This window comes from Ambystoma mexicanum, chromosome 6p (genome assembly GCF_040938575.1).
Source record: "Ambystoma mexicanum isolate Mex_15411 chromosome 6p, UKY_AmexF1_1, whole genome shotgun sequence".
Classification (NCBI taxonomy): Eukaryota; Metazoa; Chordata; class Amphibia; order Caudata; family Ambystomatidae; genus Ambystoma; species Ambystoma mexicanum.
Genome location: NC_090935.1, coordinates 1464425776 through 1464453646, shown reverse-complemented (window position 1 = coordinate 1464453646; position 27871 = coordinate 1464425776). Strand labels below are relative to the sequence as shown.

General features: G+C 46.2%; 1 protein-coding gene across 6 annotated transcripts in view; it reads left to right on the top strand.

Annotated features, from left to right (window-relative positions):
• The window catches only part of SLC4A4 (solute carrier family 4 member 4), a 1258962-nt gene that overhangs the window by 49410 nt on the left and 1181681 nt on the right, over positions 1-27871 (top strand). The gene's annotated exons all lie outside the window — the stretch shown is intronic.

The window sequence follows — 27871 nt, the reverse complement described above, 5'->3', positions numbered from 1 at the left end:
GCATATTCCAAGAAATGCCTCACTTGGTGCACCACTGAAGTCATCTTCAGACACTTTACAGTATTCACGCAAAGTGCCTCATTAAAGTGCATAGTGCTCTAGCAGCATGTCCGAATACGTGCCAAGTGCAATCGCAGCATATTCTTCAGACCCTTTACAGTATTAACAATAAGGTGCCTCATTAAAGTGCATATATATATGTAATAGGAAAGTCCATTTGAACCAAGTCACACACACACACACACACACACACACATAATGTTGGTGGGCTATATATAATGTTGGTGGGCTTCAGTGCATTAATTGGAATGCAAAAGCGAAGGGGGGGCGTAAACAAGGTGGCCTGGCCTGAATGGCGATGGCCATTTCCCATGGGGGGCTCCACCTGATCCAGACAATGCACCATTAGACCCTGCAAACATGCACTTTGGGCCACTCAGCATTGCCACAGATGGTATTGTGTGCATCCATTCGATATATTGTATTTTGATTTCTCTGTGATTTGTACATTAACTTCCCTCTCAATCTGTATATAAATAATTCTATCAGTGAATACATCACGCGCATTCTGTAAGTAAATGACCTATGAGAGAGGGGATGGGGCAAATAGCATCAATGCCGTTTTCTGGCAATTAGAATAAAATTTTTGAGAATATAAGAATGACCATAGCATTTTATTTTTGAAATATGCCTGTGAAATCATCTGAGCAAGTAATGCACACTGTGCTCTTGGCTTATTTAGTTTGTCGCAACACTCACCCTAAATGTAAAATATCCCCATCCCATATATACTCATTTGGACAGTGTCATCTTATGGATGTGACACTTGGGCTGTCCTATTTGAGCAGAGGGCACTGTCTAATGTTCCTAAAGGCCTCAAACATCGTATCAATCAATCAGTCCCCCTCGCTTACAGCGAGACACCTAAAGCACGCTTTCACAATAAGGATGTGTGAACAGAAGAAATCGCTTTGGGATGTTTATCGGTGACAGAATTAGATTTGGCTCGGAAGCAGCTTCTGGAAACTACAGGGGCATTGCACTGCCTCAACTAGCCCAGGCCCACTTAAAATCTTAGTGGGGATACAGACACAATATATATATAAGTATGTATGATAATTGCTGGACACACAGGCAAAAGAATCCTGCAGCTGTGTAGACAGGACATAGCTGCTTACACGTTTTCAGTAACACACATTCATTGGCATAAGTCTCCGGTCATCCAGTGAACATGCAAATCCACCTGATCTTATGTACACACATGATGTCCTCATGCCAAAGGAATGCCAAGTCACAACTCCTCTGCAGTTTCTTTCCTTATGAGAAGTGTGCTAGTAATTTGTTACGATAAAGGAACTGCGCGATGCGGTTTAATAGACCACGCCATGTAGGCTTTCACTTCCTTGTGGACTTAGTTGCATGCTTTGGCTTCTGTGCCCCTTAGAGGAATCTGAAAAAGCTGGCTTATCTAGCTGACAGTGCCAGCTTCCCTCTTTGTTCTGTGACATCGACTTCCCATCGCCCTCCCACTCTAAATCAAAGGCAAACAATGGGGACTCTGTTTGATCTGTAATGAACCAGGCAACAGTGCAGGTGCATGCGCGCCTGTCCATAAGTGGAAGGTGCTGTCTCTCCTTACCCCTTACTCCTTAACCATTGCTATCCCTCCGCATCCAACCCACCGTCCCCGTCTGTGGTCGAGGCGCCAGATCCTATTTGATTTCTGTTGTTTCTCTCCACATTCTCGATACCTTTGTGCATGTGTGACTCTAAGCGTGCACAGACTGCCCCTGTGCAGAGATTTCCAGGGCTTCTACAATGCTTTCTGTGGAGAAATACCTCTTGGGCAGTTCCTTCGTCTGCCACGCCACCCTTTCCAGTTCCATGCAGACCTACCAAGGAGCCTTGCTTGAGATCTTCGCTTCTACTTTCCCCACCCATAGCTTCAGAACACACTCTTTTCCTTTTTGAAGTTCTCCTTTCAGTTCCCTCGACTCTCAACTTCTTTGCAAGACCTCGTGATCGCGTCTCTGGGTCTTTTTAGGCCCAGACAACTGTGTCCAGACAATTGCACAATAGGGTCAAGTTCTTTAAAAAAAGTGGGGGAGGGGGCTCATTAACATGCTCAATGGGGTGTGACATCACCAGAAATTAACATATCGAGGTGAAATATGCCAATTTAATTCAACTGGCTTTGCATAAACATACAAATTGCACAGGACGAATGTGCCTTTTATAAAATCAACACAAAAGAACCCCCATGGGAGTATTTTTTCTTCTGATAGTGTTTGAAAATGTAAAAAAAAGTGTCCATGCTTTAAACCTCATGAATCAATGCCAATGTTTTCCCTGGTGAGTGCACTCCCAAGCTGTGACATTTCACCGTTAGTTCGTTATTTTTATATAAATGAAGCAGAGGTGAAGTGCCCGACATGTGAACCTGACGGCTGCAGTTCGAATCCCCAAGTCGCACTTACAATAATGAATGTGAAAAAGAGAGTCAACGTGCCTGATTCATGGACATTTTTACACGATGCAAAGTGACTTTTCACTTGTGCAAAGTGACTTTGCACTGCCAACAATCACCCTGATTAATGGAACATTTCAACGTGTATTTCTGCAGTGCGAAAGTAGCGGTTGGTGGAGCCCTTTTTTTCCTGAGTTAGAGGAATTCCCCAGATGGTTTGGGTCGGAAATGGGATCACTGGGAGGTGCCTTTTGATAAGCCAGGGCTAAGAGTCTGTCATCTAGAGAGGACACTTGTGTGCCTAGCTTTTGCACTTCATCCAACGTAAGGCCACACCATTTAAGAAGAATCTTTTTAGTGAAGTGGACCACGTGTGTATGGGTATTATTAGTCTCCACTGGTTCTCAGTGGACAATGTTTCGTGAGGTACTTCGGCTGCCTTCCTCACTTGATGTATTAGGGAACAGATTTGGAGAGGCGGAAAGATGTTGGTTTGGGGCTGGGCTGTGGGGTAGGTTTGCAGAATGATGAATAGAGGCGAGAGAGGCATCGTGTTTTGAAAACTCAATTCTCTAGTTCCATTGATGGCTCAGGATACAACCTACTGCTCCCCATAGCATTCTGTAACATATACCATAGACCCAGCAACGAGTTGTTATCTATGCCGCCATAGTCAGATTTTCTTTGTTTTAAAATTTCAATACCCATATTTGTGTTTCGTACACACTGATGTTGCTGGCCACCTTTAACTGAATGGTAGTAATCAGTGATTTTCCCCTCACTGGGTCGGGAGATATGTATGTCCACCAATACAACATCTTCTTGTACGGGCAGGGGGCCTGTCATTCTTCCATGATTCTGCTCGTCTAACCACAACCGGTTTGACAGGTCTCAGTTTTGCATTCCTATAGTTAGAGGTTGCTTTGCCAGGCATTTTTTCGGGGGTCGTAGTAATGATCCGAGAACCAGGAGAATTAAGATTTTATGGTATAATTCTTCTCAAGAGAAGGGAGTGTGGATGTAGCTAATTACAGGCTGCAAATGGCGGCACTGGCACTTGGACATACAATCCCAAAACCGAAAAGCTAGGGGCGAGCACTTCACAGTTAAAGAATAACCAGCAACGTCGCCGTGCTAACGTTGGTAGGACTCAGTGGCTGTATTTTAGCTCTTATAAAAAAGAGTTACCTCATTGTGCTTTCCATTTGGAAGATCCACCGGAGAAGAGTGAAAAGGCAGCTAGCAGCCCCGCACACCACCGAGCACCAAACACTCAGCTGACACACTAAGCACAATGCGCTACGCGCTACGTGCTATGTGCTGCCTTATGGGATCTTTAGTGTTTGTTGAAGGGCCAGTATTCATAGGTGCGATGAAAGCAGAAATAACAGATCTGAACGTGGAAAATGCTCAGTGTGTGGCCGAATTCGTCTCCAAACACTCAGCTGACACACTCCGCACAACGGGGTACACGCTACGCAATGCCTTATGGGAGCTTTAAAGTCTTAGGGGGTCATTCTGAGTATGGTGGTAGTCATGGCGCTATTTGCGCCATGACTACCTCCCATACCGGTTCCGACTACGGTTTGGTGAAAGGGGGACTTACCGGTCCAGTCGGACCTTGGCGGGACCGGTAAGTTCCCATTCACCAAACCATTCCCCATTCCCATTTGAGCCCCGATAGGGCTCAGTGGGAATGGGGAAGTAGCTAATAACGGTACCTCAAATTGCGGTACCGTTATTAGCTCCGAAGTCCTTAAACGGGTCCCGTCCACAACGCCTGGTCAGACCAGGCGTTAAAGTAGGGACCCGCTAAGGGACCTCGGAATAGGGCGCAAAGGGATTACCGGCACCGGTGTCCTTACCAGTGCCGGGAATCCCTTTGCGCCCAACTCGGATTGAGGCCCTTAGTGTTTGCTAAAGGGCCAGTGTGCGTAGGTCCGATGAAAGCAAAAATCACAGATCCGAACGTAGAAAATGCTCAGTGTGCGGCCGAATTTGTCTCCAAACACTCAGCTGACACACTCCGCACAACGGGGTACATGCTACGCAATGCCTTATGGGAGCTTTAAAGTCTTAGGGGGTCATTCCGAGTTTGGAGGTAGCCATGGGCGACATGGCTGCTTCCAAACCCGGGTCCGGTCTGGTTGAATGGGGACTTACCGGGTCATTTCGACCTTGGAGGACCCGGTCAGTCCCCATTCAGCCAACAATTCCCCATTCCCATTTGAACGCCCATAGGGCTCAATGGGAATGGAGAAGGCGCCAAACCCGTAATGAGGGCCTTAGTGTTTCTTAAAGGGCCAGTATGCATAGGTCAGATGAAATCAGAAATCACAGATCCAAATGTGGAAAATGCTCAGTGTGCAGCCGAATTTGTTTCCAAACACTCAGCTGACACACTCCGCGCAGCCTTATGGGAGCTTTAAAGTCTTTGGCCCTCATTACGAGTTTGGCGGTAGCCATGGAGCAATTAGCTCCATGGCTGCCACCGAACCGGGCTCACTTACCGGGTTCCTGCAATGGGGACTTACTGGGTCATTCCGACATAGGAGGACCCGGTAAGTCCTCCTTGCAGGAACCATTCCCCATTCCCATTTGAGCCCCCATAGGGCTCAATGGGAATGGGGATGAAGGTAAAAAAGGGGCACATTATGAGTGTCCCATTTTTACCTCCTTCTTCCCCTCACGGGACCCGGAAAGCACGCCTAGTTTTACCAGACGTGCGATCCGGGTCCCGCAATGGGAACCCTGTAATTAGCCCTGCCGGAATGAAGGGGGCCGGTTCCACACCGGCCCCCTTCATTCCGTCAGCGCAAACCTTATAATGAGGCCCTTAGTGTTTGTTAACGTGCCAGTATTCGTAGGTCCGATGAAAGCATAAATCACAGATACGATCGTGGAAAATGCTCAGTGTGCGGCCGAATTCATCTCCAAACACGCGGCTGACACGCTCCGCGCAATGCGCCTCATGCTGCCTTATGGGAGCTTTAAAGCCTTAGGGCCTCATTCCGAGTATGGTGGTAATCATGGCGCTATTTGCGCCATGACTACCTCCCATACCGGTTCCGACTACGGTTTGGTGAAAGGGGGACTTACCGGTCCAGTCCGACCTTGGCGGGACCGGTAAGTTCCCATTCACCAAACCATTCCCCATTCCCATTTGAGCCCCCATAGGGCTCAATGGGAATGGGGAAGTAGCTAATAACGGTACCTCAAATTGCGGTACCGTTATTAGCTCCGAAGTCCCTAAATGGGTCCCGTCCACAACGCCTGGTCAGACCAGGCGTTAAAGGAGGGACCCGTTAAGGGACCTCGGAATCGGGCGCAAAGGGATTACCGGCACCGGTGTCCTTACCAGTGCCGGTAATCCCTTTGCGCCCAACTCGGATTGAGGCCCTTAGTGTTTGCTAAAGGGCCAGTGTGCGTAGGTCCGATGAAAGCAGAAATCACAGATCCGAACGTAGAAAATGCTCAGTGTGCGGCCGAATTCGGCTCCAAACACTCAGCTGACACACTATGCGCATAACATAGAAAATAAAGTGCAATAACATTTGCAACACATGATGTTTCTGCAAGAATTTGGAAAAAAAATCACTAGAAAGGTGAGGGTGGGTTACAGTTTCTGTCTATCCATGCAAAATAAGCATCTCATTCAGAGCCGTGGATATGACTTTATGCCACCGACAGCATGGGCCCTTTACATAGTTAGGTTTTAAGAGGAATAGCCATAATAACTCGAAATTAGAGTTTCCTTTGATACATAGAGATTTACAAAGTCATTTGTTGCAAGTCTTTATAGTCAATCTGGATAGGTGCAAGGTATGGGCTACTACCTGGGATTTCATGTGGTTACTCTAAGGTGTAGAAGCACCTAACCTTGCCACTCCCATTTGTGATACCTTGCTATTTACTCTGGGTCCCCTTAGTCAAAGGTTGTAGGTGCAGTGCATTGACAGAAATCAAAACGGCTTTCTAAGAGCCCTGCATACTTTCTGTATTTCTGTATTTCTCACTGCTTGTCCATAGTAAGAAGAAACACCAGGCAAAGGATATCGGCAATCATTATGATCCTCGTGTGTAATTGCTCTTACAGTTATTGTCTGCATTATGGCCACACAGAGGGCACACATTGGTAGGGTACATGATATGATATGATAGTTTATTTATATAGTGCCTATACACAGAGGGCCTCATTACGACCCTGGCATAAGGGATCAACGGCGCCGTAAAAGGTGTCGGCGCCGTTAAACCCTTAACGCCTGATTACGAGGTCCCTTTGCGGGACCCGACCTTAACGGCCTTAACTGGTTTTACCAGTCGTTAAAGTACTGTGCCGCAAAGGGACCTTGGTGCTAAGTACGGTGCCGCAATTTGCGCCCTATGGGGCAAACATGGGAATGGGGAAGGGCCCATGGTGAATGGGGAATTACTGCCCCGCCAACCTTGGAATGGGGCGGTAATTCCGCCATTCACCATGGCGGACCCCGGCATGGACCATGGTGCTAATAGCTCCATGGTTTAGCGCCGGGATCGTAATGAGGCCCAATGTGTTTCATGAGGGAATAACCTTGTGGTATTGTATAAGGTAACCTAGAGACAATACCTACAAAACCCTGAAACACCATGTGAATGTGCGGCGGTATCCACAGGTATCCTAAAACATGAACACAAAAAGTATAACAACAAATGTTAAAAACGTGATACATAGCAAGGCATGGTGCAAAGTAGCTAAACATAAGCAAAGCATACCCAAAGGAACAAAGGAAGCAGAGCAGGGGGAACATAAGGAACAACCTCAACCCTGCACCCCTACCACTAAGCGGGGAATGATAGGAGCTGAGAAAAGAAATAGGGGCAAAGCCGAAATCATTCCCTCAGAACCACCCGTGAAGAACAGGAGAAGAAAGTTAGATCTGGAAGCAGGAACTCTGAAAGAACAAGGTCACGATGCCTGGTGTTCCTGAAAACAAGTGCTAGGTCAAAAACGACGCTGCACAGCAACACACGTGCTAGTTCAGAGACACAGGGGAATTGTAATAGTGCTGGCTCACAAGAGATTGCTCAATGCTGTATTCCCAAGAAATAGAAAAATGCTGCTGAGTAAAAATCAGAAACCATGAACTAAGAACTGGGAACATTAAGGCCACTCCCAACAGGCCCACAACATCAATGACCAATGAGACTCTCACACATCCCAATTAAACCTGCCTCATGTGTAATGAAATGCTAACACCTGCAAGCAACTGTGATTTTACTTTCTCTGCACGTCATTTATGTGCAAGACTGCAGATGAATTTGTCTGCAATGCATTCTGGGAAATATAGGGCCTCATTACACGGTAGGCGGTAAGGGTTTACCGGTACCGGTAAGGGCACCGGTACCGGTAAACACTTACCGCCTTACTACGAGTTCCCTTTGCGGGACCCGACCTTAACGGCCGTTAAAGTAGGGTGCCGCAAAGGGACCTCGGTGCTAATTACGGTACCGCAATTTGCGGTACCGTAATTAGCTCCTTCCCCATTCCCATTATGCCCTATTGGGGCAAAAATGGGAATGGGGAAGTGCCTTGGTGAATGGGAATTACCACCCCCGCTCACCTTGGAGTAGGGCGGTAATTCCGCCATCCACCAAGGCGGACACAGTAAAATACCGGCGGCAACCATGGCGCTAATAGCGCCATGTTTACCGCCTACCGTGTAATGAGGCCCATAGTCTTTACAACAACCAATAATACTGGTTTCTACGATCGTGAAATGGACCCTGATTGGAAGAGAATTATCAAATGCAAATATATTGCTTCCATACATGCCACATGGTCTGCAAGCCAAGAGCAAGACTGGAAATTCCCAAATCCAGACCTTTTGGTGGGAACAAGAGTGACAGAATGGATTGTAGCAGTCGGTGGGAAGTAGGAGTCTGAGGAGCGTTAAAGGGCAGGAACATATTTGGGGACACCTGCATTATATCTCTTCCATTTGCATCCCTTTTCCTGTTGTCTGGTGGTGTAATGCTTGATACAGCTGCACCACAAGGAGAGATGCCTTAGAATAGGGCCCCTCTTCCTATAAAGCAGTCATTTCACCAAACTACTTCCGTGTAGAAAGCAATGAGTTTCCCTGGTGTTTACCACACATGGCCAGGAAGTGGGAGAGGGGGTGCAATGCTGAGGGACTGCTGCACCACCAGCAACCCTTTGTAGACCTCAGCCCTACCGTCATCAGTCCCCTCCATATCTACTGCCATCCTTGCCAGCCAGATGGTTGTTACTGATATGTTGATCATACATGGTGTACATGGTGTACAGCGCCACTTAGAACTCAATTCGTTTCTCAGACCGCGGGGTTGCTGTTCTTATATATCTACACCCGTGGGGCTATTGTAGACGCATTTCTATACTGCAGCGTCTGCTTTTTGAAGGTAAGAGAGAGGGTTAGATCTAGTTTGAAACTAGCATGGCTGTTTTTCAGATCAGAGATATTTTCGCTATTGATGCCGTGTTATGGCTAATACTGCCTCCTGGGTCTTTTTGATTACACCTTTAGGCTGGGGATATGAAATTCTTGCCCTGGACTATTTACATGGAGTGGAAGGCACTGGAGACTGAATGTCCCTAAGTGGCGTGGTTTTTGCTGACTGTAAGAAATCAGCCAGCTCGAGCAAGGTAAGGGGATCTTGGGCTGCAGAGTGTGTAGGTACATTATCTCACAGAGACTTTAAACTCATCAGGTGCCTCTGTGTCACCCCCCCTTTTTAGAAATAAAACGTCCATCACTGAGGGATAGCTGCTTACACTTGGAGGCTCCCCGCCTATTTTCTCTATGAGAAGATACACATTTACTCTACGGGTGAGCGCAGAGTCTTTTTGTCCCCTTTCTTATGGTCTAACCTGTTGAGGGAGTGGGGAATGCTTTACCATTTTCTTTACTAAGGTTAGCATTTTTGTAATTGCTTTTAGGTACCTGTCTATTTGAGTGAACCCTTCAATCTGCTAGAAAAGTGAAGAGCAAGAATTGAAATTGCTAGAAAGTTTGAAGTTATTTATTTCTACAGACTATCGGTTCAGGTATATTATTAACTGTATACCGTTCCACCCTATTGGTGATTAGGGTTTGGCTAGGTTGAATAATCAGACCTAAGATGCCCATTTAGTAATGTGTATGTCCTTTTGTGTACCCTTAGATATAGGAATCTGGTGTATAGAGGAATGAAAAAGATCTACCTGAAGCACAAGACACATTTCTGCCCCTGAAGAATGTCTAGTTACTTGCAACATTCAGGACAGAAACGTATATAAGTTGGGCTTTGTTGGCACAGTGGGCAATAAGAGAAATTAAGTTGCCACTGTGTTTTTCATCAAGTATTTTGGACTTGATTTTGTGAGGTGGAATAATTTTATTATTGTATACTGCTATGTTGTGTATATGTGTTTTTATTTTTTTTTGTTACTTGTGCTTGAATAAGAAAATGAATTAAAAAAAGAAATTTTATGAAACATCTTGTTTGCTAATGAATACACGGTACGCAGCCCATATTTGTTAAGTGGTTGCGTAAAGATACTGTCATCTTAGGATACACTAGTTGTGTCATTTATAGTTTGTTTATCCCTTCCTTTGGTTGATTATATTTCAATGAAACTATACATTTGTATTTTATGCGCCCCGATTGAGCGGGCATTGATAAGGCATGCAAGCGACCGGCGTCAATGAGCCAAGCCCCTAAAACAGCAGATGTGTGATGCCATCCTAGTGGAGACTTGGTAGCCGCCAGTGCTCTAGACAATGGGCCTCATTACGAATCAGGCGTTAAGGGGTTAACGGCGCCGTTAACGGCGCCGACCCTTAACGCCTGATTCCGAGGTCCCTTTGCGCCATGGTGAGTTTAACGCCTGCTTTTTGCAGGCGTTAAAATCCATGGCGCTAAGGGACCATGGTGCTAATTACGCCACCGTAATTTACGGTGGCGTAATTAGCGCCTTCCCCACTCCCACTATGCCCTATGGGGCAAATATGGGAATGGGGAAGGGTAAAATGGGAAATGGGGATTTACCGCCCCACTCACCTTGGAATGGGGCGGTAAATCCGCCATCCACCATGGTGTAAACATAGTTTACACCATGGTGGTAAGGGTACGACCCAGGCGGTAACTTACCGCCTGGGTCGTAATGAGGCCCAATATGTCTGAACCAGTCAGACTCTTACCTACCGCTGGCCCCGCCCACAATTCAGAGTCTGCGTGGACGAGCGCAGATGGGCCGTCCTTTGGCCTGACTTCGGTCTTCACTCAGTCACTGCGCTCCCAAGAGTGCTCCTGAAAAGCAAAATCCATTCTATGGCAGAGACCAATCGCGCCAAAAGATCATTACTTTATATAACATTGGAAGAGTCAATGGACATGTGAGGTCACTTCTTGCGATACATTTATGTGCACGATGTTGACTTCTGTTAACACGGGTGTTTTGCTGAATTGAAGTCTATTCGCTATGAATGCTATTACAAACAACAGGGGCAGAATTGTCATTGTGTCTGTGCGGTTGGAAAGACTGCAACTGTAAAAGAAAAAGGACGATTTTAGGGCTGAATGAAGAGTCACAGTTATTGTTTCTGAAAAAGGGCACATTAAAGTATGGCGCTGAAGTGCCAAAAAACAATACATCATGCCAGCAGATGTTTATTTATTGATTTTATTTTTGCCTTTATTATAGCGCACATAGCTCTAATGAGTGCTTGTTACGAATCTTAAGTACAAGAAGGTTCACACCGTAAAGGTGGTAGGTAAAAGACAACACTGACATGCTCACCTGATGTTGCAGGGGGCTACATCAGGCTAGCAGAAGATAGAAGAAAGCCCACCATTCCCATTTCCAGTTTCTAATTGTCTTCTCCTGCGTTCCCTGAATGCGTCATCCAATTTCTGCACCTATGCCAACCTCCAGGTCAAAAGTAATGAATCAATGGGTCAGTGGGTAGGACGAATAAGGCTGCGAAGTTTACTGTTTTGTATGCGATTTATCATCCACCCCTCTGAACCAGGTGCATTATGGGATATAGGTCATGTGGCATATATAGCTCCTGATAGCGGTAAAGTGGTTTTTGCGATAAGTATATCTATCAGGACTTCTGTCTGTGGCCACTAGAGGCAGTTCAGACCTGGAAAGTCAAGCTAATTTTTCCAAAGAAGCCTTTAGAATGAAATAGCTGTGAGCTGTGAGCTATTTAGTTCTTGGCTTTAACCTACGGTTAGCTTGACACCAGCAGCTACCAGGAAGTACTTTCGGCTCACCAGGCCATGTGGTGCCACACAAATATACTGATTGGCCTAAGAATTCATTCAAAAGGTACATTAGGAAAATCCTAGAATACATTTAAAGCAGGGTAGGTCATATACACAATTATTATTTTCTATTTATTGTGATATGGTCTTCAAAACCGTACACATTTATTTCTAGTAGATAAAAAGATCAGACAAAAAGATAAAAGAAAGGAAAAATGTTAAATGTTTTACTGTTCCTATATTTTTATTTTGAAAAGAAACCTTTCTGGAATGGTTTAGTTTGAAAATAAATATGTAGGAAGAAGTTGAAACTTGCACTTTAGTGCACTACATGAAACATTCCCTAGGGTCCCCCGTTCCCCCCCCCTTCGCAGTGCGAAAGGCTTTTTTGGTGATTTTGGTATTTCGCCATTCAGTGCCTTATAATGTTTTCTGTTTCATTAAACAGCAGGTGTGTTTCTTTGGGGGTTTGGATTGTGTGCGGGAGGGGGCGTGGCAATGGGTACTAGCTGAGAGGGGGGGGCAGACCAGCAGGGAACATAGTTCCACTACTTCTTGTTGTACACTTCGACCGTTAGCATTCTTCTTATGAAAAAGTGACACCTGTGATTTATAACAAAACCTTTTCATGCTTGTAGTTATCCCTACTTCTCTAACCTTCATGTTTGTAAAGCTGCCCTTAACTTTGAATTCAGTGCTTGAAGACAGCTATTTCCGGAACACCATTAAAATGGAAGGCTTTGATGAAGTTACTGTTTCCATCTATTTAGGACTACATTACATTGGTCAATCTGCAATACAATGTGGACCCGATTCATGGAATTGTTTACACGGTTCAAAGTGACTTTGCACTGCCGACACAAACCGTGATTCATGAAACTGTGCAAAGTGTATTTTTGCAGTGCAAAGTCAGCGCAAGTTGTCATTTCTGCACTACAAGATGACTTTGCACTGACTTTTGCACTGCAGAAATAGACTTTGCACGGTTCCATGAATCAGGGTTTGTGTCTGCAGTGCAAAGTCGCTTTTCAACAGTGCAAAATGACTTTATACCGTGCAAAGAATTCCATTAATCGATCCCTGAGTGTATTATAAAATGGCCTTCAATAACTGTGTGTTTATAGTTGACCACGTTTGTACAAAATGAACCTTACTAACAGTCCTCACTAGTATGGATTGTGTCACAGTTCCTTTTTGATTATATTTCTTGATATCTTTCTTGTCTTGAAGACTTCAACCAATTATTATCTTACATACATACATACATATATAACAAACAAACAGAAAAAAATCTGCACAGTGGCTGGACCGCACTCCAAGTACTTAAGGGCACAAAAATGAAGGCAAAACCATGTAAAGATGAAAACACAGAATTGTATGAAATTTGTAAACTGACAATTGCAGGGTACAAAGGGAGAAAACAGGATGAAACATTTCGCACTTCCTGAGTGCTTGTTCACACAGGGTTCATGTGATCCAAGGGACCATTTGAAACTAAATAGTCCCTCTTTACTGTTGGCAACACAGATATGTGGATCAAGCACTGCAGGCAGACATATTGGAATAGGCATCTAACGTAATGTAAAACGCCTGATTACAAACAATTACAGAACGGCGTGTAAGACCAAAATAAGAATTATGATACTTTGAGAATAGATTGTAAATTCATACAAATATGATATACGTTGGAATTGAACAACCAAAGTGGTTAAAATGAATAATGTACTGCCTCACTGGAAAAAGGAAAAAATATATTATATCATAAAGTAATGAGACTTAGGGCCTCATTACACGGATGGCGTTAAGGATTTACCGGTACCGGTAAAATACCGGCACCGGTAAATCCTTACCGCCTTACTACGAGGTCCCTTTGCGGGTTGGGGGATTTAACGCCTGCTTTTTGCTGGCGTTAAAAACCAACCCGCAAAGGGACCCAGGGAGCTAATTACGGTACCGCAATTTGCGGTACCGTAATTAGCGCCTTCCCCATTCCCATTGAGCCCTATGGGGCAAAAATGGGAATGGGGAAGGGCAATGGTGGAAGGGGGAATTACCGCCCCGCCAACCTTGGAATGGGGCGGTAATTCCCCTTTCCGCCAAGGCGGTGCCGGTATTTTACCGGCATGAACCATGGCGCTAATAGCGCCATGGTTCTCCGCCATCCGTGTAATGAGGCCCTTAAAGTGACAGCAATGCTCCCGTAACACTCAGCATGCTAAAGTGCAGAAGTTAAAGTGCTAATGCAATAAGTACCATTTGCATGCTTTGCAAATGGACACCGGATATCGACTAACTTAACCCAAAATGGGAAAAATAAGCCTATAGTACAGAATGAAACATGGATAACATTACAATATCAACAGGAAATATGCACAGTAAAAATTATTCAAGAATGTAAAACAGACAAGATCCCTTATACATGTAAATTAAATACAAACAATGTTCCAAATAGACATGATAAAGTGCAAATGCTAATAGCTGCCTAAGTAGACATAATAAAGTGCAAATGCTCATAGCTGCCTAAAAATAAAGTGCTAGTGCCAAAATTACTCATGGGACCACGTCAGCAAAACTAGAGGGAAACTTGTCACAAAGCATGTAAATAAAAATTAACAAGCGATTCACCTGAATAAATATTGAAAGGCAGGATAAAGAATGAAACATAGACGTACAGTATGAATATCATAATCCTCAGCCAACAAACAAAATTGCAGTGCATGTATACAAAAACCTCATTAGCCAAACATGGTGCCATGAACCCTAAAAATACAATAAATTAAAATTATTTCACCTAAGGAATATTAAAGCAAATTAAGAATGAGCAGCAAAAATGACCAACAATCAATTACAGAATAAGAGGCGACAATCTCTAAAAAAATAAAGTCGCAGATGGTACAGAAGATGCAATTAGACTCCAATAAAGGTGTATAACTCCTCATCAATGTTATCACCATGCAGGACTTTTGTGTCAAAGTCCAGAATGAGCTTGGTCTCCAATTGGCGTAGTCTTAGGTTTCTGTCTTCTCCTTGAGGATAATTAGCAATTTGTGCAACACCAAAACAAGTTAGCAGCTGTGCATTGTTATCATGAAACTCCTTGAAATGCTTACCTATCAGATAAGATGGATCTGAAATTTTTATAGCTCTCAAATGCTGTAAAATCCAAATCTTTAACTTACATGTGGTGATACCCACGTAGCATTTGTTACATGGGCAGCACAATACATATACTAAAAAAGTAGTGTTGCATGTAATCAGGTGTGGAATCATCCGGGGTAAAGCAGTAATGGGATGTACAAATGTTTTGCATGGAGTAGGGCTCAATGGGAATGGGAGCGGGATCTAACAAGGGGCCGATCTACCAGGCGTCCTTACCGGGTCCCGCGAGTGGACTTCGTAATGAGGTGGAATGGGTTTAACAGGTCCGCATCCATTAGCGGCACCCGTTAACCCATTCTGCAAAGATTGTAATGAGGTCCTATGTCTGAGAAATGCTTTCATTTAAACCTGAAAATAATCAGACACACCGTATTTTCAACCATTTTAACTTCTGGATTGTTTTTCGAACAGGTCAGGTAGACTATGTTATAATATTGTACTTTCAACAAGACTATTACTTGGATTGCTTTTGTTGGTTGCGTTCTGTGACTTGTGAACAAAGCCCCAACCACTGCCATTCCAACACTGTACAAATTGACATTGCACTTACCTACATTTATTTTATCTTGTTGCCAAAAAACAACGCTGAAATACGTTATAGCGTCCATTAGCTTTTTTTTTGCAGATCACAATATTTTCTAATGATCTATCCACGGCCTTAGACTGTCCAATCAGGAACAATATGGGGGTCATTTTTAAAGTGGTGGATGTTGTCTGGAGAAGCTTCCAGCCTCTAACATGTATATGTCCACTCACCCTCTGTGCAGTTTTGTTTATGTTTGGGAAGAGATGCATTTGAGGTTTGGAAATCAGGCTGGTATTAGGTTACTGTGCCTTATTACACCTGTTCCCAAATACAATTGTTACTGCCACCTGCCATGTACACAGACAACATTGTATATGGTCGTGGTACCTGACTTCATGCGGGTGCACAAAGCATATGGAGGCAGTACTTGTGTATTTGAGGTTTTCCTTTTGAGTAGGGTGGCATATGTGGCTGCAAGTGTCCTTGCAGAAAGACAAAGGTATTGGTTTTGTCAATGCGTATTCTCTTTTATTTCAGGAGCAGTGATGTTTATTTGTTTACTGTTCAAACATAGCTCCGAGGCACAATTTCCAACATAGAGAGATCAACACGTTACACAGTCTTCCCTTATTCATCAGACTAATGACCCAAGCAGCGATATCTTCCAACTACTCTTCTCCTATTGCTTCGAATCATTAACTATTTTTCGTTTCAATTTGGAGTTATAATGCATAGTTAGAAACTCTTCTTGTTTGTGTGGAATGTTTCTTAACATTCGTGCTATTGTTTTTGGTTAGATTCAATTTGCTTTAAACTCAGACATCAATTTCTCATAAAATCACGTTGCTTTGAGATATCAAAGGTCTCTTCTGCCCCCTGGAGTTTGTCGGGCTCTGCCTACTCCTACTTGCCATCAACAGAATAGTGAGCCGTAAATGGACTGAACTACAGTTGATACACAAAGGTGACATTGAAAAAGCTTTTACGCTGCAGCCATTATAAAGGGAGCAGTCCCTTCTTTATTAGCGACTTAATGGAAATAGCTAATGCCTCTTTATATACTGCATTTTGCTCCAGTATCTCATTCGAGACTCAGTTGTTACCATATGTTTTAGAAAAGCTAGCACTGCGTATTGACCTGACCATTTCAAGTTCCTCTCCATTTCAAATTGACCATTTGGGGAAGGGTGGTGGATGGGAAAGCTGAGAGGCAGGGGGCCTCATTATGACTTTGGAGGCAGCCATGCCCTTAATAAGGGCATGGCTGCCTCCAAAATCGGGTCCGGGTCCGGGTTCCCTGAATGGGGAATTACCGGGCCATTCCGAGTATGGAGGGCCCAGTAATTCCTCCTTCAGGGAACCCGGGCCCGAACCTTCCCCATTCCCATTTGAGCTCCCATAGGGCTCAATGGGAATGGGTGCGGGAGCTAACAACGGGCCGATTACGATTGGCCCGTTGATAGCTCCCTGGTCCCCTCCCAGGACCCGCTCTGGACGTCTGGTAAAACCAGACGTCCACATCGGGTCCTGCGAGGGAACCTCGTAATATTGCAGAATGAGTTCAACGGGGCCGCCCACAATTAGCGGCGCCCATTAACCCATTCCGCAATAGTCGTAATGAGGCCCAAGTTCAGTCAAATCGAAAGAAGTGCTAACGTCTGGCTGAATGGTATTTTAGTTGTGTTTCCAGCTCTTTGGGGGAAAAAGAGACTGCTGTATTCCAGGGCATAGGACAGCCACTCTGAGAGAAAAAGGTTGTTGAGTTTCACTGATGACGTCAAAGTTACCCAATCTAATTGGGCTACATTAAACTGTTTGTGCTTCTGGAACATCATATGGCCACTACTAGAACAGCTTGGTTGCATTAAACAGTGAGAAAGGTCAACAAGACGAAGTATGAGAAGGTTTATCTCACAAGCCCCTTCTTACCTCTGGGGCACCACACGGTTCTCTGGCCAACCCTTTTAATTGTGGCTTGTATACAGTTCTGTGAGCCCAGTGGCCTATGGTGTCCAATGTAAGTGGATAGATCCAGAGTCAGGTGGGTGGTAACAAGAGATTTGCTAACTGACTCTGCAATTCAGTTGATTGAAGGAAGCTTGGTTGTACTTGTATTGAACAATATAAACCATAAACAGGGTCATTTTGATGTGGGTTGGAGAAGGGCAGGGATGCTTATTTACTATAATCTCTGCCAGTAAGATATGAAGTAGACCATCACAACTACGCAATCGGCCCTAGGTGTAGGGGGCGCTTTTTCAGGTGAACATCGGTTTCCTTGTGCACATCCGTTTCGTCCAGTTTATGACTGAAACGCTCGGATGCCTCTACCACACAATGTCTCGCTTCCTGCGGCATTGGCGCCCTTGATTTATGTAGACAACAGTGGGGAAGGGCCCTCTTGGCAGCCCTCTCCCTTACACCGCTGGAATTACTCCGCTCATGAGAGGTCTCCTCCTGTCGCACCTAAATCATCGGCAGAGGACGTCTTTTTCGGCAAATTTCAACAACGGATGCGTTCCGACCCCGTGAAGGAGTACTTTCGATGCTTGTTCATGGAGATTTCCCCGCCTGTGCCGACGGTCCCGACTGCGGTGCCTGTGCCTCCGCCGGCGCTGCCTTTACCGGCTGGGCCTCCTCCAAATCTTCCACCCCTGCCTCCATTGTCCCCAGTGGACAAGGCTATTGTGGTGCCGGATGTGACTGTTCTTCTCAACTTTTGGTGACCTTTGGCAGCCCGCAAGGCAAGCAGGCCTCCAAAGCTACCATCTCCAGATGGATTGCTGCCTGTATTTTGGAGTCTTACACTGTTCGGGGTCTACAGCCTCCTAAAGGGATTCATGCACATCTGGTACGGGGCAAGGCAGCTGCTGTTGCCTTTCAAAAGTATGTCCCCTGGGAGACCATTGCGAAAGCAGCTACTTGGGCCTCCCCATCGGCTTTTTGTAAACATTACTGCTTAGGCTTGAGCTCCAGATCTGATGCTCAGTTTGGGCAGGCTGTGCTGAAAAACCTTTTTCAGTAAAGGGGTTTCCACCCACCCTTAGTTCTTTTGTGGAGTGCTTGGGAATCTCCCATTAGTATGGAGGAAAGGGGACAGGACGTAGAAGTATAACCAGGTTGCTCACCGTAGTGACCACCTTACTCCTAGTCCATAGTCCCTTTCCTCCATACACCCGCCCGCTGTCCCCGCTAATAGGGTTCCTCTATTATTGCTTAAAGGTCTCTGACCTGGCGATAGAAAAGGACCGATGGGCGATGCGCTGGGCGCAGCTAGGAAGGGCGGCGTTACGGCCGCGTGTGGTACCCCATGTAAAAAGAGAGGAAGGACACATTTTTGAAAAATGTGATGCTTTTACAATGTGCTCTGGTCCCGTCCCACAGGACGGAGGAATGTCCCATAAGTATGGAGGAAAGGGGACTATGGACTAGGAGTAAGGTGGTCACTACAGTGAGTAACCTGGTTATTTTGGAAGAGGTGTAAAAAGGCACAGGAACCCAGGAAAAGCCCATTTCTATGCCTCAACTGCACCCCTTCCCAAACACAATTAACATTGTAAAGAGAGGGCAGCGGACATATACGTTAGAAGCAGAGGTCCTCTCCAGACAACATCCGCCACTTCAAAAAGGACCCCCATATTGTTATTGATTGGACAGTCTAAGCCCACGGAGAGAACATTCGAAAATATTGCGATCTACTCCCAAAAAAATGGATGCTGTGAGGTATTTGAATGTTGTTTTTGGCAACAACCTAATATTAATTTAGGTAAGTGCAATGTCCATTTGTAAAATGTAATAATGGTTTAGGCTTTGTTGCTCACGAGACCAGTGGTCGAAGGGCGCGGGAGCGGTCGGGAGCGGTGCTCCTCTACTTTTTTAAATTACCTTTTACAGCTTCCATACTTTTATTTTAAAAAGAAACCGTTCCGGAATGGTTTCATTCTAAAATAAAAGTGAAGGAAGAAGCTGAAACTTGCACTTTTAGTGCACTGCACTGAACGTTCCCTTAAACAGCAGGTTCAAGTGTTTGGGAGGGGTGTATTGTGTGTGGGAGGAGACGTGGCGATGGGGTTTGTGGGGAGCGGGGGCAGGCCAGCAGGGAACATAGCTCCACTACTTCTTTTCGTACACTTCGACCACTGCACGAGACACAAAATGCAACCAACAAAATCAATGCAAGCAATAATGTTGTTGAAGGTACAATTTCTTAGCAATAACACGTGATCCATCAGGTAGGATCGGGTGATAAAGGCCCAGGGCCCAAGTTCCAGGACCGAGCGCAGCAATGTTTTTTGTATGAATTAACGGCACGCCTCATGGCAGAGCTCCTCTTCCATTTTTACATGGCGGTCAGGGAGGCTGGTGCGGCGGCAGCAGTGAAGCTGCCGCCAAAAACAATAAGGTGAGTAGGGTTGGGGAGGGGCGGGAACAGTGACCGATGAAAGGGGAGAGAGGGGGGAAGATGGCGGGGCAGTGGAACAGCCATTAGATTTTTTGCAATGCTGGCTTGTATCGGTAGATTTAGCCTGCAATCCACGTAACCTTATTGGCTGGCTCCCAAGCCCCGGACGCTGATATAACATAGTCTACCTGACCTGTTCTAAAAACAATCCATAATTTAAAACTGGTTGAAAATACAGTGGCTACGATTACTTTCAGGTTTAAATGACAGTATTTTCCGGACAGGGAGATGAAAGTCCGTACCCACCTCCTCCATGAGCTCGGTGCTTTGAATCTGACAGCATTTTCGCTGCATTCGATGTTCATGCAGGCTTTTTTTCTTGCACCTGCATAAACTATGCAGAACCCATGGGAATTCATGTGGATGTTGTCCGCCGTGCACTGTTCTGGCTGATCATTTGGCAGCTGGTGGAGTTAAAGCTTTATCTGGAAGGCTAAACATTGACACCACCTAAATACATCTCTGATTTGAGAAGAGACTCTGCCCTATTTGACCCTTTAGATCAAACCACAACCTGATACTCTGACATGATGGCCATTGACTGCAATATGGGGGGAGAGGGGAGGGAGAACACATACAACACAAATAAGCAACTAATATTTTCTCCATTAAGAGACACCTGAAGAATCTCTTTTTCCATAAATAGAAAATGAGTGGAGGACTTGGTGAAAGTATCATATCTGGTTTGCGGGCTGTGTTTTAATGTGTGTGTTTTTTGTTTTTTATAGTTATTGTACTTATTGCGTGTTTTTCATGTTTATGTGCTTGGCCAGGTAGTACTTTAGCTTCTTTATTGGCACTCTGGGGTATTCAAAAGATAGTAAGTAGTGTAATGTAAGCAGTGGTGGATTGGCCATATAGGAGGTTCCCAGTAGGCTGCTGCAGTGGGGCCTGTGTTGATCTCTAGCAATCGCCATTGGGCTGAAGCAAGCTCAGATATGTTCATCTTTGTCTCAGGCAATATTTCAGCACATTCTGCAGTTATCAATGCAGCCAACGACTCAAGTGAAGGACTTAGTATATATAGTGATGCAAAATAAGTTAACGTTTTTGACACTCATGGTAAAAGGTATACTTGTTTGCTGGTCTAGCTACTCGCCTGCTAAACTCTTTTACTGCAGTACTCTGAACTAACTTGCGCATTTGTCATGAGATGAATGGGTGTGCCCCTCTCCTCCCTAATTATGTTATTTAAGAGTTTAATTTTAGGCTTCATATTTGGAGGGAGGTAGATGTCATCTATATCTGAACATTAGTAATGCCCAAGCACTCTTTCACTGTGTATATTGTGCAGGGTGTCTTAATGCAGACAAATAATTCAATGGGGGATTATTTCTGTGCACCAAAGGATATTGTCATTGCTTTACCTATTGATTGAATCATCTTTCTCCCACCCTCTAGCACTAAATTCTTTTGGCAATGCAAAGCAGGGGCTGTCATTTCAGAAACATAGAAGCTATATTTTTTCCCAACCTTAATTTCTTTAAGCTTTCATACTTTTCTCTTGTCTCGGTTTGCCACTATAATTGCCAAATATCTTTTTTTTCTTCTTTTTTTTTTCTGAGCAAAGGTCTCGATTTTTCAGCCATTTTCTAACATCTAACAGAGTACACCCAAATATTAAGAGGAGCTAAACTTTCAATAACAGTGGCCACGGTTGATTTTTACTGACTGTTATTGGAAAAAAGCGCTGTCCATGAAGAATCAAGGATGTTTAAGGTTGGGCCACAAAGATGAGGGGTTATTATTTTCTTTGAGGATTGCTTTTGAGGATCAAGCGCATGAGTAACACTGAAGGACATTTTGGGTTTCATTTTGCTAAAAGTTTTATTTGTAAACTGTAAAGCAATCAATAAAAAAAAATATATGTATCTCCAGATGGCTCATCCAGATCTGCAGTTGTCCATTAAGACAGCTAGTCTTGGTCTAAATGACCATCTAGGACTGGTAAATATTTTCCTGGTTTATCAATACGGTTAGCTAATTAATCAGGACATTTGTAAACATTCATATCACAATACGAGTCTCCAAAATGACACGGCCTCAGTGCAATACATAAACATTTTGCAAAATTATTCCTGAACCTAAAAGCTCAGAGCAATTGTACATGCCACGGATTAAAACTCCACCTTTACGTCCACTGGGCCTCATTACGACCCAGGCGGTAAGTTACCGCCTGGGTCGTACCTTTACCACCATGGCGTAAACTACGTTTACACCATGGTGGTTGGCGGACTTACCGCCCCATTCCGATGTGAGTTGGGCGGTAAGTCCCCATTTACCCATTTACCCTTCCCCATTCCCATTTTTGCCCCAGAGGGCATAATGGGAGTGGGGAAGGCGTTAATTACGCCACCGTAAATTACGGTGTGTTGTAAATAGCGTCACGAGAACGCTGCGTACCTGTTCGTCCGGTTGGATTCCTTGGTGATGAGGCCAGGCTGTCGGATGACCCGGAAAGATGTGACGGATGGTGCGGGGAACCAGCCCAACACCAGCCCGAATGGAACCGGATTGGAGGTGAACCGGCTCCCAACGCCACGGGTTGGCTCACCCCTGATTGAGTGGCGTCAGGACAGTGCAAGCACTGGCAGGGGGAGCCTCTGAGTTGATGGTCCGGGGTCCTTGGTGGGATTCCGATGGTAGGCAGGTCCGGGGACTGGAAGCTGAACGGTCCCTCCAGGGACGAAGACAAGGAAGCAAGAAGAGCAGGCCGGTCAGGAGGAAGTACGGAACAAGAGGGGAAGCACAGAGCGGATAGGAACTGGAAGGACTGGGCAGAGACTAGAACCAAGGAGGGCGAGCGGGACTTCTGGAGCTGAAGGAAGGGGAAGAAGGAATGAGGAAGGACAAGGCGAAGGGCAGGGGTATCCCAGGCAGAACAAGGGAAGTGGAGGGCAGGGGTTCCCCAGGCAGAACAAGGGAAGGTGGAGGACAGGAGTCCCCCAGGCAGAACAAGGGGAAGTGGAAGGCAGAGGTCCCCCAGGCAGAACAAGGGAAATAAGCAAGGCAGCAAAGACACGATCCGAACAAACCGCGTTGAGACGCGGTTTGGAAAAGGATCAGGGCTCCTTAAATAGGCCCGCCAGCACCTGGGAGGCCTGTCACGCAAGCCGTGCCGTCTCCCCGGCAACGGACACCCCACAACGAGGCTTGAGCCGCACGCCCTCCCGAACCGAGCATCCTGCGCACTGCGCATGCGCGGAGCGCGGAGAGCGTGCGTCCGCGCATGCGCGAAGCAGTGCGCGTAGGAGACCCGGAAGCGCCAGGGACCCAGGACATCCCCGGACCTCGGAGCCGAAAACGAGGATACAGCCTCCAGGACGGGGAGCGCCGTAGCGGGTAAGGGGACCTCAGGACGGGCGGCGTGACACTATGCCCCCTCCCAGAAAGGCCCGGGGCCCCAGGTTTCCAGGGGAAATGAAGAAAATATTCACGGATAAGCCGGGGAGCGTGCACATTATAGTGCGGCTCCCAAGTGCGATCACAAGCGGGATAACCCTTCCAATCGATCAGGAACTGGAGCACACCCCGACGAATCCGCGAATCACAGATCTCCTGAACCTCAAATTCAGGAACCCCTTGTACCAGAACAGAGGAGGGCTGAGGACTAGAGCGTCGAAAGACATCCTTCACATAGGGCTTCAGAAGTGAGACATGGAAGACAGGGTGTATCCTCCAAGTGCGGGGCAGCACCAATCGAAAAGCCACTGAGGACAAACGCTTGGCAATCTTGAAAGGCCCATAGAACCGGGGTGCCAATTTGGTAGGTAAATTACGAATAGGTAGATTTTTGGAAGACAACCAAACCAGATCGCCCACCTGGAGATCGGGCTCCGCGGTTCGGTCCCTATCGGCCTGCTCCTTCATGCGCTCACGTGTCTCTGTAAGGGTTCTCCGGGCCAGGACATGTTGTTTCTGAATATTGAAGACCAAGTGGTCTGCAGACGGAACAGAGCTGGGCACCACAGGTGAGAAAGGAACCAGCTTGGGATGTTGTCCAGCTGAACATAGAAAAGGACTGATGCCGGTGGCAGCATGGGCCGCATTGTTATAGGAAACCTCCGCCAAGTCCAGGTACCTTAGCCAGTTTGACTGAGTGGCATTGGCATAGCAACGTAAGTATTGCTCCAGGGTTTGATTCGTCCTTTCGGTTTGACCGTTGGTGTGCGGGTGATAGCCTGAGCTCAAGGCTCTATGGATGCCTAGATGACTACACAGCTGACGCCAGAAAGATGAAAGAAATTGTGAACCACGATCAGAGATGATCTTCACAGGGAGTCCGTGTAACCGATAGATGTTGTGTAGGAATGCCAAAGCCATCTGGGAGGAAGTAGGGATCTTCATGAAGGGAATAAAATGTGCATATTTAGTGAAACAATCCACGACCACCATGACACAAGTGTGATCAGCAGAGGGCGGAAGCTCAACAATGAAGTCGGTAGCGATCGTATGCCAAGGGTAGGGAGGTGTTTCAGTAGGCCTAAGTAGTCCCAAAGGCTTTCTTCTAGGTGTCTTTGTCTGAGCACAGATAGGACAACTTTCCACATATGACTTTACTTCTTTGGCCCATCCAGGCCACCAGAATTGTCTGGAGATCAACTCCTGGGTAGCCTTGATACCACGGTGACCAGCTACTTGAGAATCGTGAAACCCGTGGAGAATGTCCAAGCGAAGGGCAGCCGAAGGTATGTATAACCGGTTCAGGAAGAACAAAAAAACGTCGCGTTCGCAGATCTGGGGTTTCTTTAGTAGATCGACACGTTCCGGATCCCTCAAGGTCTCTTGGATGATCTTCTGGAGATGCGGAGCTAAGGTTAGGAGAAAGTGTTTGGGAGTTATCATAGGCGTATCCAAACCGGCTCCCACTTCTTCCTTTTCCAAGGATCTGGACAAGGCATCAGCCTTCTGGTTCTGGGAGCTAGGAATGTATGTGATTTTGAAATCATAGTGAGAGAAGAAGAAGGCCCAGCGGGCTTGGCGAGCAGTGCGACACTGCAATGTTCGTAGGAACTGCAAGTTGCGATGGTCGGTGCGAACTTCTACAGGGAAACGACCACCAAGTAAATGATGCCTCCATTCTTCAAACGCCGTCTTGATGGCCAAAAGTTCTTTTTCAATAACGGCATAGTTCAGCTCACTAGAGGTGAGTTTCCGTGAGTAATAGGCCACAGGATGTTCATCGCCGGATGCAGGATGTTTTTGTAGCAGGACCGCTCCAACAGCGAAGTTGGAGGCATCTGCTTCGATGACATATGGCATCTCATCGTTAGGATGACGCAAAACAGGGGCTGTACTAAACGCTGTCTTCAAGCACTCAAATGCTGTCGATGCCTCTTGATCCCAAAGGAAAGGTATCTTGGCACTGGTCAGATGTGTCAATGGGGCCGTGACCTGTGAAAACCGTGGAATAAAGCGCCGATAAAAATTGGCGAACCCCAAAAACCGCTGAAGGGACTTCAAATCATGAGGTTGTTTCCAGTTCTGAATAGCCTTCACTTTGCCCGAATCCATGTGTATACCTGCATTGCTGATTACGTATCCCAGGAACTCCATGTTATTCCGGTGAAACGAGCATTTTTCGGCTTTGGCGTACAGGTGATTACGTGACAAACGCAATAGTACTTCGCGGACATGCGAGACATGTTCCTTCAGATCGTCCGAGAAGATCAGGATATCGTCTAGGTAAACCCAGACCGAGATGCCAACCAGATCGCCAAACACGTTGTCCATAAACCGTTGGAAGACGGCCGGAGCATTACACAACCCGAAGGGCATTACCCTGTATTCGTAGTGTCCAAAGGGCGTTTTGAATGCCGTCTTCCACTCGTCGCCCTCTTTGATTCTAACCAGGTGGTAGGCTCCCCGGAGATCCAATTTAGTGAAGATCTTGGCCGAACGTAAGGACTCCATGATGTCCCGAATCAAAGGTAATGGGTACCTGTCCTTGAGTGTTATGTCGTTCAATTGACGGTAATCGATACAGGGCCGCAGGGTCCCCTCTTTCTTCTTGACAAAGAACAACGGAAAACCGGCGGAGGATCTGGAGGGTACGATGTAACCCTTCTTAGAACAATCATCCAGATAATCCCGGAGTACTTGTTTTTCAGACTGAGTTAGAGAGTATAACTTCCCATGAGGAATCACAGCACCAGGGATCAGGTCTATGGGGCAGTCAAATGACCGATGAGGAGGAAGAGGTATTTCTCCGGGTTCCGAAAACACGGTACAAAAGTCGGCGTAAACATCCGGAATCTGGGACAGGGAACATAAGGCAGACGAGTCCTCTCCCGGGATTAGAGGGACCAAGGTTGTAGACTTCAAGGAGGTGTTGTGGCAGCAACATTCACGGAGGCAAAAGGCAGAAACAAATTTCAAAGTACGGGACTCCCAATCGATTGTAGGATTGTGTCGCAAAAGCCAAGGCAGTCCCAAAACCACAGGATACGATGGTGACTTGATGACGTCAAGGGCTATGTTTTCTTCATGCCCCTTGACCTGTAACAGCATGCCGATGGTATGCAACCGAATGGGACCGGAAGCTAAGGGTGTACCATCGATGACCTCTACCGGTATAACCGTTCTTCTGGTAAATAAAGGCATACCAAGGTTGATGGCGAATGTCTCGTCAATATAGTTCCCGGAGGCCCCACAATCTAATAGACCATGGACATCGATCCTTTTATCAAGCCACTTCAAAGTGATCACTAGATTCATCAAGACGGCAGGCTGCATTGGGGGCAGTTGTAACCCAGGGCTGGAAAGGTCTGAAAGCAAGAAAGGACCTGTCGTAGCCTTTCCCTTAGACGACAGGTCTTCTAGTTTCCCCCTTTCTTGATAGGACGTAGAGGGCAGGTTCCCAGGAAATGTCCAGCGCCTCCGCAGTATAAACACAGTCGCAGACTTCTCCTGCGCTTCTTCTCCTCTTCCGATAACGGGCCCCTTACAGCTCCTAGTTGCATTGGTTCTTGGGTAGCATCCGAAGGTGTTGATATCCCAGTAGGATGAGTCAGTGGTCTGAGGTTTCCCTTTTCAAACCGACGTCTCTCTCCTTTTCTCTCGGCCAACCTCTGGTCTATCCTCAGAACTTGTTCAATAAGTTTCTGTAGATCATCGGGTTCCGGTATGTGCAACAATTCATCCTTGTATTCTTCTCTTAATCCCCGGCGAAACAAGGTTTTTTGCGCTACTTCTGGCCATAAGGAGTCAGTTGCCAATTGACGGAAACGGCTGATGTAAGAAATGATGTCGGTATTGGCTTGTTGTAGATCCATCAGTTGATTCTGCGCTGCAGAGGCTAGATTGGGGGATTGAAACACATCCAAGAATGCTTTCTCGAAGGCTAAAAAATCATTCAGGATTGGGTTATTAGTAACGACCAATGGAGTCGCCCAGGCAAGAGCGTTACCAGATAAGTTGCCCAATATGTATCCGATCTTGGCCTTGTCATTGGTAAAGTGTGATGAACGGAAGAGAAAGTGTATGCGGCAATGATTACAGAATTCACCCACACGGCGGGGATCTCCATCGAACTTGATGGGAGCTGTGTGAGCCATGGGACCTTCAGGTTGTGGTATGGCACCAGTGTTCTGAGTCACCATTTGGCGTAAGGCTACATTTTCCTGACGGAGTGCCGCCATCTCGGCACGAAGCGCTTGAAGTTCGTTACGAAGACCCGGATCCTCTTCCATCGTAAAGTCCGAGGAGTCAGAAGACAGGCGTCTCAATCTGTTGTAAATAGCGTCACGAGAACGCTGCGTACCTGTTCGTCCGGTTGGATTCCTTGGTGATGAGGCCAGGCTGTCGGATGACCCGGAAAGATGTGACGGATGGCGCGGGGAACCAGCCCAACACCAGCCCGAATGGAACCGGATTGGAGGTGAACCGGCTCCCAACGCCACGGGTTGGCTCACCCCTGATTGAGTGGCGTCAGGACAGTGCAAGCACTGGCAGGGGGAGCCTCTGAGTTGATGGTCCGGGGTCC